Raw genomic sequence first — 21,932 nt, 5'->3', positions numbered from 1 at the left:
GAATGGACGAGAGAAAAAAAGAGATGAAGGATAAAAGCAAAGGAGGAAAAGAGAACAGGATGACAAATGAGTTGATAAAAGATGAGAAAAAGTCATTTTATGGATGGAACCGAAGTGAGAGAGTAGAAAATGAACAATAGGCAGTAAAAAGAGAAAAGGACGAGAAGAAGAAAAATGAAGATTGTTTACTGAAACTGGAGGGAAAGACAAATGAAAAACAGAGAATTGGGAACAAAGAACATCCAAAAAACAGAGAAAACAAATTTGGAGGATGACAGGGAAGCAAATGAATGAGAGATAAAAGTATGGGCAGTAATAGGGAAGTGTGATACGGGAGGTGGATTAATATCAAAAATAGAAGAGAGGCCGTGAAGATGGAAGCAGGATATAAAAGAACAGATAGAAGGAACGGTCCTAAAATGCCCTGCAGTTGATTCTCATGTTAGCTGTAAACTCCCCTGCAGCAGTCTCATTCCCACAGGAATCCTAATGCCAGGGCAGGCCTCTGAGCCTTTAATAGGCAATCACTGAGTGGAGACAGAACGTACTGTACACACACACACACACACACACACACACACACACACACACACAAACACACACACAAACACGCTAATGAACGATCCCTCAAGCGTGGGGAAAAACAGGCAGACTGACGCACAATCACTCAGTTGAGGTCAGAGGAAGTAAAAGAAGTGAGAAATGAACCAAATTCAGTTCATTTGGATTGAATTGCCGTAATTATTGGATTTACTCATAGCAAATCATAACAGCTCTGTGCACATTTATTCTACCATGGACGTCTAAACATTTAATTTTTAAATGTGTAGTTTAAACTAGATGTCTAGATGACCACAGACTTTTCCACTTTAAGGTTTTACAAATATTTAATCTTAATAGATAAAAATTCAACCTATAACGAGTAAGAACTGACCTTGTTTGCTGTTTGAGGTTTACAGACATCTCTTTAATAATGGCAGGCTATGGGGAATCTTTTTGTTGCAGTACCGTGTTTGACCACTGGGGCGAATTGGCAACCAGGCTGATGCGTTATGCTGTATCCAGCTCTCCTAAAAGGAGCCCTGTGGAGTTTTCTTGTAAACAAACAAAAGTCATGTTGACATTTACTCACTAAAACTCATTATGTGTGTCCTTGTGAGCTAACAAACCTGGTGAATCCATTTCCTTCCTCATGACACATTTGCAAAGCTGATTTTTTTTTTTTTTTTACAGCCACCTGTAGATCAGTGGAATAGTGTGAAGACTGTGTATCATGTCACAAGCGACACAGATTCCCAACTGGAAATCAAACCAGGAATGTCCCAACCACTGGACTAACTGGACGTCCCCAGAAAAATAAACTTTTAAAAGCACATGGACACACACACACAAACTAAAGTACAGATTACATAAACAGAGAAGTTTGAGCCTGTAAGACTCATAGTGGAACCAGCATCTGTAGATGGAATAAAACAAGTCGTAGCCATGCATATGACACTATAATCCTCATTCATATTAATGAGACTGAGGCTGGAGAGAGGGATGAGAGCAGGAGGGAAGAGAAGATGTGGATGAGTGAGGTCACATATATAAGTAATAATGTAGAGGAAAGGTTAAGCAAAAGGGTAACAAGTTAATTCAATGCAAATTAAAGGAAATTAGAAATAAACATAGGAGAGCAGCCACAGGGAGAGGGCCGGCCGGGGTGAAGTGTAAAGGTGAAAGATGGACAGGAAGAAGCTTTTTAAGTAGTGGAGAGACACTGGTTGGGTGGCAGGAGAGTGAGAGGAATATAATATGAGTGGAAATATGTCACAATTACTCTGGTGGTGTAACCTTGTCACACAGATAACAAGCTCAGTTCAGCTCAACCCCATCACTGGTGTAAAAGTTGACAATAAAACAACACATAAAATCCATTTCTCCATAGGATGTGTGTGTATGAGTGTGTTCCCTTGTCTCTACAACACACAGTGTCAAACCTATCTGATAATAAGAGAGCGTGATTTCATTATTTCATTGCAGGAGAACTAAGGAGCTGTCTCTCAGCAGGCAACCACTGCAGCAGTTATTCTCTTCCCAACCCTCCCACTGTACGATACGCACACACACACACACACACACACACTCACACTGCCTGTAGTCAGCTTATCAATGATACATGCATGCAGCCCTCCGTCCTTACGTGTCTGTCTGAAGAATCTGTCGCACTCTCTCTGCTGTAGTTCACCAGGAATCGGCCTGTTTAACTGCCATCTTTGTGATTTCCTGTTTCTCTTTCAGGTAGAAAAAAACTAGATTTCAAGTGAATCAGCTTGAAAACAAAAGTCACAAGTAGCTAATCAGGTTTAGCAGCGTGTCATCCTGTCAGATTAGAGACGTCGGTGGTGCAGGAGCAGGACTGTAGACCTGTAGACCTGATTTTTTTCAATACAATCTATTTTTTTCTGCAAGAGCCATTCAGTAATTACCTCTCTAAAGCTCTCATTGTTTCTAGCAGAATCCACCTTGCCCACATTTTAAATTGCCTATTGACATACATGAAATGATGCATGCATGCACTCCGCTATTCTAACCGCATCTCATGGATAGAAGCCTTCCTGTTTACCAATCTCTCCCTACAGCCACATCAGAGCTGCTTAAGTTACTGCTAATGCAAACCCAACATTTCCTACTGCTCCTAATTCACATTTACGGCATGCAACTGTCAAACTATAGGGTGGATTTTATTGTGAAGCAGCCACAGGAGATGCAGTGTATTGCAAAGGTTGGTGATCAACAAAAACACATCTACAAAACAAAAAAAAAGTCTTTATCTGTGATTCCTGTTAGTGGACGAGCTTCAATTTTTATGGAACGGAGTAATGGAAGAACATTCACAACGAGCTGTTAGGTGAAAAGCTGCAGGCCTCCAACTTGTCATCAAACAAGGTTTTTCCATTGTGGCGGGTGCAGTCATGTCGAGCCGTGTCGTGAACGGCCGTGAGCGGTTCGAGTCGTTCTCGCACGCTACGACTGTTTTTCCACTGCGAGTACAGCGAGGTTAAAGAAGCTGTTGACCTTGATGACATGTCAGAGGTGTACTGGTTTTCTGTCGGATGCATTGGTGTTCCTGGTTTTCGGTTTTCTGTCTCAATGAATTGACTAAATGCTGTCCTGTCGATGAGATTATTGATTATTGCAGCTGTTCTGATAACCTTTGCATCTCTCTAACCTTCTGTTTGTCTCTCAGGCATCTCTTTGCTGGACCAGCACCCAATCCTGGAACCGCTCTACTTCCCTGGCTGTCGATGGCATTTCCAGAGTTGTTGGGTCTGGTTCCTCATCTTCCTCACCTCACGTCTCTCTCTCTCTCTCTCTGAATGATGTCTTTATCCTTCTTTCTGTCCTGTGTGAATAATGTCTTTTCTTGTCTCTTCTCCTCTGTGTATGTGAATGGTGTGATGTGACTCTCCCCTGTGTGCATCTGTAGTCTATCCTCCTCCTCTCAGGTCTCCATGGTGATGGATGTGTGTGTGACTCAGGTCCTATTCTGTTCTGGTGGCACCTGGAAGCTGCACAGCGTCCTCTTCATCACCTTCTTCATATATATATACGTTATAAATCCATTATATATCCTGTGCTGTATTTCTGTCATTTGTCTTTCTTGTTCTACAACATCTATTGCACGTCTGTCCGTCCTGGGAGAGGGATCCCTCCTCTGTTGCTCTCCCGGAGGTCCCCCCCCCCCCTCAAGGACAGAGGATGTTTTATCGCTGTACAGACTATAAAGTTCCCTGAGGCAAATTCGTGATTTGTGATATTGGGCTATACAAATAAAACATAAAAAATGGACAATGGAATGCAGTAATATCTTGTTGTCTGCAGCTCTCCATCTTACATCTCACTATGGCTGTTCCTGCTTGTACTATTTCTCCCTGCAATATTTTACAAAACTGCTCTGCTGACCAAACGGTGCCAAATATCTCTCCAAGCATCTGAAAGTATAACGCAGGAGAGACTGAACTCGAACAAAAAAACCACAAATCTCCTGTTAGAAGCTACAAGAGTACTGAGAGCTAAACAAAGCTTTCTCTCTGGTTTCTAGCTAAAGGTGTTGAGTCATGCAAGACGCGAGCTTGTTCGAGGTCGTCACAGGTTGTCCGCAGTCGGCTCTGCTTGCTGTGATGCTGCTGCTAAAGCGGACCAACGTGGCCTGTGGATATACGGCAAAAGTAAACAACTGCTTTTGACTGTGCTATGCTGTTGTGTGGACTACTGTGTTCCCACTGTGCTGCAGCATGAGATCAGATCCTAGTTGCTCAATATACTTCTTTCTTTGTAAAAAAAAAACAATGTGATGTAATGTCTATGTGTACTTCTGTTTGCACACTTGTTTCTCTTAAATCGCCTCTTGAGGGATGAATAATGTCTTTTGAATTGAATTGAATGAACCCTTTAAACCCAGTTTGTTTAGCTGTGTTGTAAACAGATACTAAAGCTACTTTTCTCTTGTATTTGTGTTTAGCAGCTCAAGGTGTGTTACCTGCCCTCGGTGGTCGATACATGTGTGATTTCAAATGTAACTCCGGGAGACAAAGAAGTAAAACGCACTCGCTATCGACACCGGAAAACACAGGTGTCGTCTGAAAACTTAAGATTTATAACTTTAAGTCACGACTTCTGCGAGACTTTGCTTACTTGAGACTTAACCCTCTAGAGAAGGAGAAAATATTTATGTCTCAAGCCAAAGAGTTTGGCTTTAAAGGAAAACCTTTTCAACCTTCCCAGATCAATAAAAGATAGATGATACGCCAACAGGCAGGCCTTGCATAACCACACAGCTGGAATATTTAATTATTAGGCTTCTGCATCGAAAGCATTTGCATTAGTTTTCAGTTTGCTGGTGATGAACTGTGACTTGATGACGGCTTGAACGTAGACTAAAGACTTGAGACTTGACGAGGCCCAGTGGGGGTCTGAACACGTCTGATTCCTCACACTTGTATCTTCTTCTTAATGTTTATACCAGGTGTGAACACGTGAAGAAATACCTGAATTTGAGAAGCTTTTTTGTGACACTGCCAGATGTCTACATATTTGTCTATGAGCCCTTGCATTGTTAGGTTCCTAACATAAACTGGTTTGAGTTCATTATTATTCCTATCAGGCAGACTTTTCTGTGCAGTGATTTCTGTTTTTTTCACAGTTTTCCTGTTAAACTAAAGGACTAAAAGCTTAATGCATGAAACGAAAGATTCTCTCTTCTGTCCTCCTGTCTGTCCTGTATGACAGGTTTTTTTGGCCGGCTTTCTGTTCCTGTAATCCTTCATAAATCTCCTCTGTTTATCTAATCTCTAGCTTTTGTTTTCTGTCTTCCTGTCTCAAAGTCCTTCTCCTGGATCTTACTGGACATCGGTGCTCCAGAGGCTCCGTCTGTCTGTTCTGTCCTGAAGTTAATCTCCCTGTTTTCTTGTCATCCAAGATGAAATTGGAGTTGTAGGGATAGCAAAAAGCCTGTTTGCACATTTATTTGCTCATTTGTTTGCCACTCGCCAATAACTCACATAACACTGAACCAATTTTAGCCAATCATGGGGGAGCAACACATGTCACTGCAGCGCTTGCCATTTTCAGATTTTACAGTTAAACCCTACAAAATAACAGCTCTTCAGACTCCAGCAAATGTCAGCCAGTCAGTCTGTCTGCCTAAAATAATCAATCCCCCTGTCTCCGTTTATATGAGCCAGTGTAACAACCTCCACTCAGACACAAATAATTTTACCCTGCACCAATCAGCCAGATCATTTGTGTAATTAAAAACTGTGAAAAGAAGCAGTGGATGAGAGGCTAGAAGTACGGGAACAGCCCTGTATGTTTCCCCAGAGAGCAATCAGACGGAGGAGACGGAGGAGACGGAGGAGGGATGAAGGAGGAGTTAGAAGACAGGAGATAGATGGATAATGAGGTGTTGAGACAAAAGAGGATAGAGAGGATGATGGTTACTTTGATAAAGGAGATAAAAGTTTCTTTTTTATTTCTTTGGTATCTTGCTGTTTGTGAGTTCTTTCTGTCGTTGTCAACAAATTGGAAATCCCTCTAGAAAAGGTTCTGCTTGAAGTAATCTGTGGATTTTTTATGCCTCCACTGAAGAGGTAATGTGTTTGTATCCTATTTGTTTGTTAGTTCCCAGAATATTTTAAAAACCTTAACAGGGTTTCCTGAAATTTGGTTGAAAATGAGGGTATGGACCAAGGAACCAAGGTTTGGTTTAAGTACAAAGGTTTCAGATCAATTGTGGTCATGATTAAACAAATAATTACTTTGTTAAAAGTTGGTAATTGTCGGTAGAAAAACGGGATAGAGTCACACTCTTACTGGTCCCAAATGTCCACCTCAACCTCCTCTCTAACAGGTTTTACAACAGTATAACGAAACGCTACTTCCATTTGTTTCTGTGACATAAAAGTCACAGTTGGGAGATTCTGTAGTGCTGTGTTGGACATTTTCACAATTTTGTCATGACTTACTGCATTTATTCTAATAAAAAATATCTGGCACCCCTGTAATAGCCAACCATAGCTAAATAACGGCGAAGCTCAGTTCAGGTGGTTGGAACAGGAAACGCCATAATATACTCCACCTTCGCCTGGACAGGACGAACCTGACCTCCCCCCAACACCCTTCCAAGACAGGTCACTGTGGCCTCCCCAAACTCACATTTAGCCAGATTGATGTTCAACCCACGACTGAACAACATTCACCAAACGCTGCATTACGTACGCCAAAGGCCATAACCGTGTATCGTAGAAAGTCATCATGCATAACAAACACAGAGATCTCCTTCGCTCGCTCAGTCAACAGGACTTGCCACATGTGTCACATGTATCTATGATTGTCTATCCTTATGCATATTTTTATTCAAATTATATATACTGAACATTCTCTGTAAAAACACATTTAGATTTTACAGTTTTTAAAGTTTTATTTGTCCCCATCTTTGGTGTCACAAATTCTTGGCAGGTGTTTTTGGACAGCACATCCCAGAAATCACATTTCAGCCAAACAGTGTTTATAGTTTTTTATCTTTTTCTTTGAATTTCTAATTGATGATGTTCGAGTTCCTATAAGTGTCATTCTTTTCTCTGTCCATATCTCTGTTAATACAAACCTCACACTTCCTTCTTCTGCTTGTTGTAAACACATAATGTGTTTCAAACAATGATTGGAAAATGTGTCAGGATGTGGTTTTCCTGCTAAATCATAAGAGCAGAGAAAGAAATATTTCATTCTATGAAAATGTTGCAGATTACCACTTTAACAGCCAAGTCGGAGAGTAAATTAGTTATGTTACAGGCCTTCTGCTCCACCAGAGCTGCTTAGGAACCAACAGTGGAAGGCTGTGGGTTGTGCTGGAGCTTTTCCCAAGTGTGATTTGTAAATGTATGATTGTGAGGTGGGGCGGTGATGAAAGCGCAGCGTATCATCCCTTGGGTAAATAAAGGTTAAAAGATGCAGAAAACAGGGGAACATATGCCTCCATGTGTGTGTAAGTGGCTCGGGAAAAAGAGAATCTGCTAAGTGTCTTATAGCCGTGAAATGTAACACAGTGTAGAAAAGAAAAAAAAAAAAAAACGTAGAGGATGTTAGGATGGGAGGAGATCCCGAAGGAGCGGGGAGAAAAGGATGAGAAGGGAGGGGCGAGGACAGAGAAGATGGGAGGAAGCAAGAGTGAAAGATAGAGATAGAGAGAGAGAGAGAGAGAGAGAGAGCTGGGAGATAATGGAGGAGAGGATGAGGGAGAGACGGAGAGAAGGAGATGGAGAGAGGAGGGAGCGGGCGTTAATGAATAATCCATCAGCCAATTTAAAAGGTAAAGCAGCACTTGGATATTGCTCAGAAGCTAAACATGTTGGTGGAGTTGTACAAAGATAAGCAAATATCAAACATCAAAAGGATAGAAAGGCAAAAAAGTCTATTCATTACTGTGATCAAATCTGAGGAGCCATACAAGAAGAACACAGCGTACACCCTGAGTTGAGGTTGACAATAACACGGCTCTAATTACTCATAAAACAAGGACAAATGATGTGTCTGCTGCAGCCTTATTGTAAACATGCTGCATGGCTACAACATCCTACAGCCTTTTTTTTTATTAAGGGTGGAGGGAGGGCCTCGTAGACACGGAGATGGATGGAGGAAGGGCTGGGCTGAAGGCTGGTGCAGGGAAAACAAGGGAAGCCCCAGAAAAACTGCAGAGACGAGGGAAGAGAGAGCGAGGGAGAGGAAAAGCCCAGGGAAGCCCTGCTGCAGCCGCTGTGGACTGGAGGAGGATCCCCCACTTCTCTTCTTCCCTTCCTTCTTTCTCTCCAGCCTGCGTGCTGCAGCACGGCTGTTGTAACAGACTCCTTCATTAAAACTCAAGACAGGCTGAATGCATAAAACTGTTTTACATTTATAAGCAAGTGATGTGCATCCCCTCTCTGTGCCCAGAAGATCTGCCTCAAGGCTGAAATCACATGAATGAAGACATACAGTAGCCTGCATGAACACCTTGCACAATGTGATATAAATTATTGCTGAGCTGACCCATTATTTCAGAAATCCTGCAGAATAAGATGCAGTATTTCCTGTAAATGCATTTATGGAACTGATCGTTTTGTGCAGCCTGAAGTATTCCCTTCATGCACATTCCCCATAACACAATACCTTTTTTTTACTATCCACAACACCGTTACGCAACATTGATGAACAGTGGCTGCAACCCCCCCGACCCCAAAGAGGTTTTAAAGCACAAGTCGTTCAGTCAGTTAAAGCATTAAAATATGTCATTGAGTAGCTACTGTAGGAGGGGGGGGAGGTGATCCCGGCATAATGAATCCCTAATTGGGCGACGTTAAGGTGGAGAAACATCGTCCATCCCACCCAAAAGCCCTGCCCGGACGCGTCAATCTGCTGCGTCAAGTTGGACAGAAAAAGACAAGAGGAAGTCTGTGAATTAGCGAAGCAGCCTTCAAGATAAAAGATAAAAATAATAAATATTTTGAAGGGGAAAAAATGTTTTAAAAATGTGTTAGATGTGGAGATCAACGCTAGATTTAAACATGATCGAGATGGAAATTGTGCATTCTGGTTTTAAAAATATTATTATCCCCTAACATTATTTGACAGGAATGAGGACAAATGTACGCAACAACCATCTAAAACAAGAGCACACATTTTTAATTTTTTTATCTTTAATTTTTACAACAGTTGTAGTTTGGTTACAGTTAGTCTATGAAGCGCGCGCAGCTCAGCAGTCTCACATCAGTTCAGCTGTTTGCTTTTATTGTGAAAGCTCAACCAGAAGTCTTTCGTTTCTCTCTGCTGACTTGACGCTGATCTCCGCAGCCGAGAGGCGCAATAACATCAGAGAAAATCACAACAACCTCACGCGATCTCATCAATGAAACAACAGAGCAAAAACGCAGCCTACAGTTACGATTTCTCATCAGCGGAAGTCACGCGCGAAACGTAGATTTGATTAAAACCAGATCCAGACAGCAGCAGATATGTTTGATTAACTTTTTTTTCTCTGTGCTTTAATACAGGCAGTGTCAGCACAATTGTCAGAGTTGTTGATCCTTGCGCTTGAAAACCTACTCTACACACTCCCAGCGCTGCCAGGCTGCATGGTGTGTCCCCCCCCTCCTCCCCAGTAACGCTCATTAAACTGGGGGAAGAACTTTGCATGCAAGCGTTGGGTAAAGGGGGGGCTTAATGTAGTCTGTGTGCATCTCACAAAACCCCCGCAACATCCTTAGCATTTCACTCACGCTGCTAAAAAAAAAAAAAAAACTTCAGGGGGAATGTAGGACACAGAGATGCTTCAGGGTTGGACCAGCAAACATGATACTGATGATGTCGAGCGTAAATATGTCAAATTCATTTCAAAGATTATGATAATTGCCTGTCAAAACTGATAATCCTTTGGCACGTCTTTATGGGAAAATACACTGGATCGCTTATGATATATAATTTACCCATATACAGGCGCCAACAACACTTCCAGGGAGACGTTTTTGGCACCGGAGAGCTGCTCCACATGGTCGTAGACAGCCACAATCAGCAAGCCAGTGATGCCCGCATGGAGCTATGCAAGCACACATGAGCAAGTGCAAACCACAAACACGCATAAAAAATAAAAAAAAAAAAACCCGCACATACTGTACACAAACAGAGCAGAACTGTAAGAGAACTGTTTCTTACCTTTTATTCTAGTACCAGCCCGCACTCGAAGCAATAAGCATAGTATCTGATGTTAGTATGAAAGACTGGAGAGAGAAAACTGTCCTCGGTACTGCGCTCCGCCGCTGCTCGACTCTCTCCGTTTATCTCTCCCTCTCTCTCTCACACACTCAACAAACTGCACACATACATACACACACACTCACACACACATACTCGCGCTCCCCCCCCCTCCTCCCTCCCCGCGGTCCCTCATCACACACACACACACATCACACACAGCGCGCAGCCGGGCGGGGTGCAGAGGAGCGTGGTTTGTCCACGGGGACGCGGATGGATGAGGAGCAGGGTAATGCGCGTCGGAGAGGAGAAGAGGAGAAGAGGAGAGGAGAGAAGAGGAGAGGAGAGGCCGATGACAGATGCCATGAGGAGACAAAAGGGAGAAGAGGGCAGGAAAGGGAAGGAAGAACAGAAGGAGACAGGAGGAAAGGAAAGGAAAGATGTAGAAGAGAGGAGGGGAGAAAAAGTAATAAAATGAGAGAAGCTATAAATTTAGAGGAGAGATGAAGAAAGGAAGGAGATAAAAAGAGAGAATTCAAAGAAAAGGGAAAAAAGCAAAGTAGGATAGGAAAAAGAGGAGAGATGAAAGGAGGAGGGATGGATGGGATGAAATTAAGGAGGGATGAAAGGAAGGTAAGAGGAGTTCAAAAGAAGAAAAGGAAAGGAAAGGTGACAAATATAAAGGCAAGGAAAGAAGAAAAAGGAGGGAAGAGGAGGAAAGGGACAGGAGGAAAGAGGAAAGGAGATGAGAAGAGAGGAGAGGAAAGACGAAAAGGGAGGGGAGGAGAAGAAAGGAAAGGAGAGGAGAGGAGAGGAATGAAGAAAAAGAGGAGGAAAGGAAAGTAGAGGAGAGGAAAGGAAGAAGAAAAACGAGACGGTAGGAGAGGAACAGAGAGAAGAGTAGAGGGGAGGGGAGGAAAGGAAAGTAGAGGATAGGAGAGGAGAGGAGACAAGAGGAGAGGAGAGGAGAGGAAATGAAAGGAAAGGAAAGTAGAGGATAGGAGAGGGAAGAAGAAAAACGAGAGGAGAGGAGGGAGGTGACAAGTGCAGAGGGGAGGAGAAAAAACAAAGAGCAAATTGAAAATTGATTAACTATGACTGTAACAGGATGTTCTGCAGCCCACATGGCTTACATCCTCGACAGTCATCTCCCTGTTTTCTAATATTAGACATCACATTATACATTATAATACTTGACACTCTAATATCTAAATTCGGATATTAGCAGGCGCCACTGTTTGACATTTCCTCAGTTAGCCGAATAACTGAAGAGGGGGGGGGGTGGGGGGGGGGGGGGGGGGTGCAGAGGGGCGTTTAGGATAGAGGAGGTCTGGGGGGGGGGGGGCAGAGAAGGGGGCATTTATCAAAGTATTGAGCAGAGCCAATTACTTAGCCGGTGTGCAACGTTTTTAAGCTCCGCTCTGACTGCTGAAGCCTGCTGACCAAGCAGCCAGGAAATACACTCAGCCAATCGGTTAGCAGTCTGTCTCAATAGAGACACCGTGCTAAATCCACCTCCAAGACTCCATCGAGTGGAGTCTGTCAGAGATTGAGACTCACTCCTCCTCCTCATCCTCCTCCTCCTCCTCCTCTCACTTCATCCACCAGACTTCTCCTTCTTCTCCTCTACTTTTCCTCATCCCCTCCTCACTCTGTCAGCATTCTCGGGACAAGGGTGAGAAAAAAAGGCTCAACTTAAAGCTAAAATTAATCTCAGAGTGTGAGGCTGCTGCTGGTATTGAGGGAATTTCTCTTTTGTATGAACTTGTTTAAAGATAATATTAGCTTTTTTGGTTATTTTTGTATTTTTTCTTTACATTGCTACCACCTCAAAGCCTGTTTTTCTTTCTTTCTCATGAATTGTGAATGAACAAATTCAGCTCCAGGTCTTGTTAATCATTTTAATTTATTCCTAAACTCCTCAGGCTTATCGAGTAAGTGTGTTTTCAGATTTCAGACTTTAAAGTAAACGTCTTGTTGATTTGAGGCAGGTTTTGCCCACCTGTCTTCACAAATTATGAGTATAATGATGTAATAACAATAATATATCACTGATAGCTGTAACTCAATGCAACCATGCAGTACTCTACGGTACAATATAAAGAATTTAAATGGTAAACATTAAATATTTTAAGAAAATTCAAGTGTTTCTGCTTTTTAAAGGTGTGAAATCTGTGGCTACATTTACATGTCAAAGACTTTCTGTCCACACTGATGTTTTCCAGTCATTTTCTAAAAGATTGTTGTCCACTCTGAAACACCAAAACAACAACAACAAAAGCAGCTTAATGATATTCTGCTGGGTATGAACAGATAACAGTGCTACAGCAGGTCCTGATTCTCAAAAATGTATCCAATATCTCACATGAGGGTTTTCCAAAATCTCAAGTTTTCTGAAAATAACAACACGAGACCAGCATTTCAAATGTATAGCATTCGATCCTGTCTGGTTTTATTGTGTTTTCTGGGTTTTTGTTCAGTTTGTACTGTTTTTTCTTCCTGTGTTTTCCTCCCCAGCCTGCTTTTTTCCCTCCACACCTGCCCTACATCCGCCCCCCTGTTCCCAGTGTTTTCCCCAGCCAATCAGCTCCTTTCCTGTTCACCTCTTTCATCACCTCATCCCCCCCTCACCTGAGCTTCTCCGCACATTTCTCCACCTGCACCTCATCCCCTCATCAGTCTAGTTTGTATTTAAGTCCAGTTTTCTGTTGAGTCGTCTGCTCAATTTCTGTTAATTTTCAATAAATAGTTCTCTTTGTGACATGTAGAGTTTGAAGAACATCTTTTGGTGTAGAAAAACAGCAGCTTAGCGTTGACGGGAGACCTAAACAGAGATATCTCTAGTGTTTTCATATTTATGTGCATTAATGTGGATACAGCCCGCCTCTGTATACTGACTCAATTCTTATTCATATTTTAAATCAAGTTGAAGAACTTGATCTCTTTTCCACTGCGTGAGCTTCACAACCTGTAACCTGGGGCTTCTCATAAGAAGACATATTCTGCACATTTCCAAGTCTGTTTTTTATTCTGGGGCTCTACTGGAATATTTTTGCATGATTTACAGTTCAAAAAACCTCCCGATTTATCTTCTACTGGTCCTGTATGCAGCCCCTCAGTTCAGCCTCTGTCTGAAACAGGCTGTTTTAGCTCCTGTCTCTTTAAGACCCGCCTCCCATGAGCCCACTCTGTTCTGATTGGTCAGCTCCTGGAATGCTACGCTACACACACACACACACACACACACACTATGTAAACAAACAATAGTAGTAGAATTTCACTTACTTTTCTTGTTCTTTACTCAAAATATCAACCCATAAAAGGGGGCGTTTGGCGTGTCATTTGACTCTTCTTCTGCACAAAATGGACCAATCGCGTGCCATCTGCTTCAGTCAGGAGGAACAGGTCATTATAACGGAGAGCTATGAATAATATAAATACATTATCACAGCAAAAAGCAACGCTGTTTCTGCACATAAGGCAAGAGAGGAACGCTGGCAGAAAATTGCTGATCGTCTAAATTCGTTAATTAGTTAATATATTTATTTTACCACTCAATGCACTCTCAGTGCCTCCCGCATCCAGAGCAGCTCTTAAAACTTTAAACTTGATGCAGCAGATTTAAACATTATACTCAAGAAGTGCATCCAGGTCTGACTCTAAGTGGAATCACTTCAGGTTCTGGCCAAATCAAAGTGAAATTAATTTTATAGATTAAATATTACCTGTGATAAATACCAATAGACTCATCAAATTTATTTATTTATTTTTGTTTGAAGTATTTTTTCATTAGTTTTAGTTTTGTTATTTTTTACTACTTGAAATACAGTGTGATATATTGTAACAAAATCCCATCCAACAAGTAGCCCAAACCTATTGCACCATTACAAATGTACAATATAACCTATCAGATCAATGGTATGTATTATAAATTACTAATCAATTTTCTGATCAGTGTTCTAATAGCTGCAGCAGCAGCAGTGTTAAACAGACTTGGCAGCAAATCAGGTAGTTAGTGAAAGGACTTTTTATTGCTGATTTAAGCCAAAACTCAGAACATAACCTGCTCCGGACCAGGTAAAGTTTGCAGCATGTTACCATGGTGATGTAGAAAAGAGAGACACCTTCATGACATTGAAAACCCTGCAGGCTCAACATACCTCTCTAACCCCTCAGAGGCTACGTAAACAAATAGTAGCAAGATTTCACTACCTTTTCCTCATTCTTTGCTCAAAATACAAATAAATCTGTACATGTTTGAGCCCGAATCTGATCGGAAATATGCAAACAACCTGTCTGACGTCATCACGAGAAGGAGATGAAGGTAACTTTATAAACCAAGCTGTCATGAAGAGAAGCAGGCAGAGAAAAAAATCTGAAGAAACTTCTTTATTCAGAGATTGTGCAGACAAAAACAAAAGCTGACTGATCAAAAACAGAATACAGGATGAGCAGATCAAACTGAACAAAGGATCCAACAAAGACTGAACTGAAAACCAGGACTGAAATACAAACTGAACTGATGAGGGGACGGGGAACAGGTGACTGGACAGGAGAACAGGCAGGAGGCAGATTTATAACAATATTTTATTATTATTATAATACATAAAATAAATTTCTACCCATTTTAGTTGCAGATACACCCATAGGAGCAGTGTAACACACACTTTGAGTGGAAAATTTGGCATAAAATTAGGTGTTGGGCTAGTAGTGCTCCAGATACAGGTATAAGACATTAGAATATCCTCTGAAAAAGTGTTTTATTGGAAAGATTGACCTCAAAAACTTAGGAAAATACACTAAATATGTTGGATAGGTGTACAAAGACCCTCCAATATTAACACCATTTTACCCAGACCATGTCACTTTTGACCTTGAAAAAAAGTATGTTCCACTAAATCTGCAAAGGTATATTTTTAATATATGATGTAGGAGGGTATTAGGACCATTTCTCCTGGGTTGCGCCCTTTTTTGAGTTAGATTGACTGGACTAATTGGCTGGAGGAAACTCAGGGAGCAGGGCAGGGCTGACGAGGCTGATACAGGGCAGGTGTGAAGGGAAGAGCAGGCTGGGGGAAAAACACTGAGAGCAGGGCAGGGCTAACGAGCTCGATGCAGGGCAGGTGTGGAGGGAAAAACAGGCTGGGGAGGAGTGCAGGAAACACAGAAGGGAAACACAGAGCAAACAGAAAACCAAAACCCAGAAAACACAACGCGTTTAATAAGTGAGTAAGCTGTGTGAGATCAGACCGCAATAAAAACAAATACAGGCAACTTAACATCACGCCAGATAGTCTAAAATCAGTCTCCTCCAACACAGTCCAGTCTTAATATAACAGGGAGGAAAGGTTGAGGAGAATAGCAACCGAGGGACACAGAGCCGGACTGTGACTGAAACCTTAACAGGCTCAGTAACCATAAAGAAGAACTGGACTCAAACAGACACACAGAGTGAACACAGGAACCCAAAAAAACCATATGTCCAAAAACCATGAGTCCATGACAGAAGCATTCAGAGCAGGATGAAGCCCTGGCTTTTGACTTGCAAGGAGCATTTTCCACATACATTCACCTCAACTTTTATAAATCTGATATTTTATAACAGTATATAAATGGCATGATATGTCTCCTTTAGGAACCTAGGAAGGCTCGGTGCTACCATCTCACAAACCGTTACATTTCAGATATTCACCTTTACAAGAGGCTACAGCAGGACTAACTGTATTATTTGATTCGCTGTTTGATAGGGAAGTGAAGCAGCTGTGAGATGGATAACAGAGTAAGAGGTGGTGTAGATATTGTTATTGATTTTCTACATTTTTACATCAACATTAGATGCAAGCTTATATACCAACGTAGAATCCATCCGAGGTACTGGTCACCCAAAACTGTTCCAGCACACACATATCATGACCTGTATTTTCTATAATAAAGTATTGGTTGTCTTGCTCCATACAGATGAGTTAGTATAATGTTGGTTACTGTTGTTATGTTTGTTTTAGTTGTTCTTGTTGTGATGTGATGACACATCTGCTTGACCAATCATAGTCAAAAGCACTTGTCAGCAAACTCCGCAGGTACCTGGAACCTGAATTTACTATCAGCTCCCGAGCAATGTGGAAATTTAGTTCCAGGAACAAAGTGGAAACAAAAGAAGAAGCCAAAAGCAGAAGCCAAGCAGAAGTTCTTGGAGTGAAAAAGGTTGTTAAACTGCACCGTACACTGTATGTTTTAACCATTTTAGCAGCACGGTTGTAGGAATGGCAATGTCAGTCTGTAGGTCCATCATTTTCCACCAGACTGAAATAAATCAACAACTATTTGATGGATTAGGATGAGATTTCCTTCTAGCCCCACCAAGAGGTTGACATTTTTGTTTTGGGGCAAAATATCTCAATATTATCTTTCCTAATGACTTCAGTGAGCCCCTGATTTTTCCTTCAGCACCACCATGAGGTTGGTATTTGTGGTCTTGAGTGAAATGTCTCATGAAAGTTGTTGCAGACGCTAACGTCCCCCTCAAGGTGAACTGTAGTAACTGTGAGGATCCTCTGACTTTAGTGCCATAATCAGGTATGAAAATTAATTTCTGTTACTTTGGTTTTTGACCAAATACTTGCAAAACTAATGATATTCCCATCGTCATCAGCTATACTTTGTGTTTAGTGCTAATTTTAGCACTAAGCTACGGTGGCTATGAAGTGCAAATCACAACAACAAATACCAAAACACAACCGCAAAAGCAGAAAACACAACAACATTAACTTCTACCGGAGAAGGTAGGTACCTGCTATCGACAAAGCTTGTTGCTGATTGGACACTCTCCTATTGACAAGGATCATCGCTGATTGGCCTGTTAAAAAGACAAACAGTGCGTCCTTCCAATCAGCAACAAGCTTTGTCGATAGCAGGTACCTACCTTTTCCAGTAGAAGTTAATGTTGTTGTGATTTCCACTTCAGGGCCACCGTACTAAACACTAGCAAATGCATTAGCAAATTTTAGGACTTTGCCTAACTTGAGCCTCACTGAGCAGCTAACGTGTCTGCAGTCTTGTTTAGGCTGTGAATGCCATATACAGTATATGCTATGTATATAACATATGTATCTGGATGCACATAAAGAAAACAAACAACACTGATTCTCTTCTCTGCCACATGAATTATTAGAGACGAAATCCTACCACAGTAAAAATGGCCTCTTGCAGCTTTTAGTAAAAACCATTAAACGTAAGAAGAGAGGGAACCGATTGGCTAGATGACCCCAGAATGACCTCTGTACTGCACTATAAAGCTTAATGGCTATAAATCTTAAGCAAAGTCTTAACATACATACACGCACACAAGCTCAGGGCTCTTTATACGCAAGAAGTCACTGACCTTTGGCTTTTTAGGGTCAGGTAATTTAGGGCGTATCTCCAAACAGGATCTACTGCACAGAGAACAGATGCATGTAACGCACATGTACACCCACACAAGCACAAATCACACTGAAATACACACACACACACACACATCACAGTGTCTTAAATTATACATAAACATAGAGTCAGAACAGGGTTTGCCCGGAGCAGCGACTCTCCTGCTTCCATCCAGATAAATGATGTGATGTATCACATGAGTCCCGGCGTGTGAGAGCTATTGTGGTGATTATGTAAATGAGTGCAGGCAGCGGTGAGAGATTCCTCCCTCTCTCTCTCTATATATATAACGTGTCATTAAATCATAGCGAATGAAGGCAGAGGAGGAGAAGTCATGTATGAACAATGTTCATTTATTTAAGTGTCAGATGCAGGCTGATGATAGACTTTGCTGTATCTGGATATTAGTTTTTGTATGTAGGTGTTTGATTTTTATGGTAATATCACACTGCTATTTTATTTTTAGCCATTTTAATTCTCATTTACCCTTCCTCAGAGATAGGAAGATATGACAGGTGGGTTACATGGAACAACGGTCATCAAATTTTTGAATAAATTATTGAATAACGTTCAGATGAGATACAAGCTCACACAGCCCTCACATGAAGTCTTTCACCATGATTGTCTCATTAAAAAACAGCATGATACATAGATAATTTGAAAGATACTATAGTCACATTAAAATTGTACCCATCTGGGATTCAAACATTATTAAAACTATTGTTTTGTTGGGTGGTCCAACTGGCAAATGTGACAAAAATACATTGTATGCAGATAACTGTGAATGTTAATGTTGTGATTAGTAACCACTGATTCCTCATCTGGCAAAAAAACTACCATCAGCACCTTAATTGCCACAAACCTTCCTCATCAGTTCATGTTTTCTGTTGTCAGTTAATGATGTTTGTTTGTTTCTATACTTTTATAATTGTGATGTGGATTCACAATGAACCAATGGATGACGTCACACCTCGTTACATGCATCTTTATATACAGTCTATGGTACATCTTCAGTACACCTGCAATAAATTATAATATAGAGCAAATAATTACTTTTTCTTGACACAGTCTTAGAGGAGTTTGTTGAACTTGGTTTGTTTGGAGCCTGTTAGTGGTGTAGTGATTATACTGAGACTCGTTTCTAATATTCTGTCCTCGTATTCTTTCTTTCTTTCTCATTATTTGTCTGTTTTTCTTTCAGTCGACTGAACCAGCGGGAGGTCCGAGCGGGGAAACATTCACAGACAAACACGCACAAACACACGCAGCGAAAACTCAAAGAAATATGCACAAATCAGCAGGACACAAGCATTCAAGGATTCAAGTATTCAAACACTATTGTCATTTCAACACAGCTTCATTTATACTTTTCAGTATCAAATACTCAACTCATGCCCACAAAGTCTGCCTGAAACTTGATTGAGGTTCATGTGGCCTCAGTCGCTCCATCGTGTCGATTCGTCCTACAACATCAGGAAGATCAGACCCTACCTGTCTGAGCATGCAGCACAACTCCTGGTACAGGCTCTCGTAATATCACGCATCAACCACTGCAACTCATTACTGGCAGGCCTCCCTGCGTGTACAGTTAAATCTCTGCAGATGATCCAGAACGTGGCAGCGCGTCTGGTCTTCAATCAGCCCAAAACAGCACACGTCACCCTGCTGTTCAAATCCCTCCACTGGGTCCCAGCTGCTGCCCGCATCAAATTAAAAACCCTGACACTTACTTACAAAATAGCAACTAAAACGGCTCCTGCCTGCCTGAACTCCCTCATTCAGGTCTACACTCCCTCCCACTCACTACGCTCTGCCAACGAAAGGCGCCTGGTACCACAACAGGGCCCTAAGTCACCAGCTAGACTCGTCTCCTCTGTAGTTCCCCGGTGGTGGATCTGCAGAGTCACTCTCAATCTTTAGGAAAAGACTAAAGACCAAGCTCTTTCGCAAACACCTCTGCACTTGATGAACTGTAGGGAGAGAAAAAAACAAAACAAAAAAAAAAAACATGCTTCTATGCACTCTAATCATTGCCTTGTTGCACTGCCTGTTGGCATCTACGTCCTATTGGGCTCAAACTTAAGCTTTATGGCTCTTACTGGTTTTGTTGTCTCCTGACTAGATCCCTGCTTGTGTTGTATCAGTCTCATATGTACATCGCTTTGGATAAAAGCATCTGTTAAATGAAAAATATAAATATAAATGCTGCCTATGAAGAAGTGAAATTGCGTTTCCCGGGCTTTGTGAAAAGGTAACATAAACGCACAAGTATTACAACTTTAGAAGAATTAAAAATTAAGGTTTAAAAAAGAAAAAAATAGGAAAAAGATTATAAATACAGAATGTAAAGAATCTAGTATGCAAGGTTGAATTGGGAACAGTGTTCATGAACATGGTTGTGCAAAGAACAGACAGAGTGCAAGAAGATCAGATGATCCAGTAATTGACTATACAACTTTGTTGAGGTAATGCAATTGGATTTTATGTGTGTGAGTATATGTAGGGGGGGTATAGTTGTGTGTGGGGCAGAGAATCTCTCTATAAGTGTCTGTCGGGTACTGGGGGGGCGTTGAGGAGTCTCAGTCTGTGGGAAACAGCTGTTCCTCATGCAGGAGGTTCTGGCTTTCAGGCTGCAGAACCTCTTGTTGGAGGGGAGGAGGGTGTAGAGGTTGTGGGAGTGATGTGAACTGTCAAATATAACGCAGCTGGCTCTTCGGATGCAGCTCTTACAGAAAGTGTCCTAGATGGCAGGGAGAGGGGCTCTAATGACCCTCTCCACTGTCATGTGGACTGCAGAGGTGCATGACCTCAACCATTTGGAGATGCAGCTTCGGCAGAAGGTAGCGAGGATGAGGAGGGGGAGAGGCCTCCTCGCTTCAGGAGTCACAGGAAATAAAGGCGCTGTTGTGCCTCATTGGTCTCATGGATGTGACATGGCAGCCACAGATCCTCAGTGAGGTTTACACCAAGAAATCTGGTGCTGGCTACTCTCTCCACCATGGAGCTGTTGATGTGTAGAGGAGGAAGGGACGTCCACTGACACCTGACATGTGCAAACCACTGTGGACACAAACACAAAATTTAAAATACAGCAGACTGACTGAAATGTAGACACACACACACATGTGCAAAGACACACAACACCGATCCCCATGACCCACTGCTACCATACAAAAATGTGTACACACACTGACAGGGACAGGTGTGTGTGCACACTCATATACACACACACCTACAAACATACAAAGACAGACCTGTGAAAAATCCCAAAATACCACACTTCAGCACACAATGAGAAGACCTGACACACACACACACACACACACACACACACACACACACACACACACACACACACACACACACACACTCAGGTTCATTGTAATTCTACCTGAGGTGGAGTGTGATAGCAAATCAACAAACTGACCATGTTTCTGTTTAACCCCGGTGGTCCAGTCAGCCGAAAACAAAACAAAACAGAAAGAGAAGAGAACCGGCCAGGAAGGAACAACAACATTAAGTCCAATCTATCACTTGCTTTCTCTACAACCAGCCTGTCTCTGTTTTGTCAGCAGCTAATGCTCCTGCAGTTGTTTAGCCGATCAGTTGATCTGGAAGGTGATTGTGTGCATCACCTTAAAGTACTCAGGATCTCTCTTTATTCCATCTGTTTCATCTCATTAAGGAGGAAATTGGGGAATCACCTTCTCTTCTATACATCTTCTTCTTTATTAAAATAGTGTTAAAATGAAGCAGCAGAGACGCAGGTGAAAAACATTTATCTGTCTCACTCTCAGTGTTTATGAACATGCCATAAGTTTGCTTTGTTAATGTACATAAAGCAATCTAAACCATTTCTAATGTGTCGAATTATCAGCCATGCTTTTGTGTTTCATAAATCATGTTAAAATATATTATTAAATATGCTGCTCTTGTCTCTTCACACAGTACAGACCTGTAAATAATTTTTGGGCTGTTGATTAATTATCTTGTTTTTCAATAAGACGTTAATTACTGTGTGAATAAATCTTTGAGCTGAATTTGCTGTACGGTTGATTGGTTTTAATGAGGATTTATAATCTGTGCAACCTTGATATTTGTATTGTGAGGATAACAGTCTGTCTTTACATTGAAGAACTGCACCTGTCACCGGTGTGTTTAATTCATTTAACAGTGACATCACTGCTCATAATATTTAAAATCAGGTCTTTACTGTATGTCTTGTGGGTTGAAAATGTTAACAGTAC

At 41.6% G+C, this 21,932-nt stretch overlaps 1 protein-coding gene and 1 pseudogene across 1 annotated transcript in view; one reads left to right on the top strand and one right to left on the bottom strand.

Moving 5' to 3' along the window:
• The window catches only part of slc8a2b (solute carrier family 8 member 2b), a 172,964-nt gene extending 161,916 nt beyond the window's left edge, over positions 1 to 11,048 (bottom strand). Inside the window, exon 1 of the mRNA XM_067595470.1 lies at positions 10,228 to 11,048. The gene's annotated coding sequence lies outside the window, so the exon portion shown is untranslated. The remainder of the gene's footprint in view (positions 1 to 10,227) is intronic.
• LOC137186904 (uncharacterized) lies at positions 10,559 to 19,770 on the top strand (annotated as a pseudogene).
• Positions 19,771 to 21,932: the final 2,162 nt, after the last annotated feature.

The sequence above is a fragment of the Thunnus thynnus genome, chromosome 7 (genome assembly GCF_963924715.1).
Source record: "Thunnus thynnus chromosome 7, fThuThy2.1, whole genome shotgun sequence".
In the NCBI taxonomy this organism is placed as follows: domain Eukaryota; kingdom Metazoa; phylum Chordata; class Actinopteri; order Scombriformes; family Scombridae; genus Thunnus; species Thunnus thynnus.
This window is presented reverse-complemented; position numbering and strand designations above follow the sequence as displayed.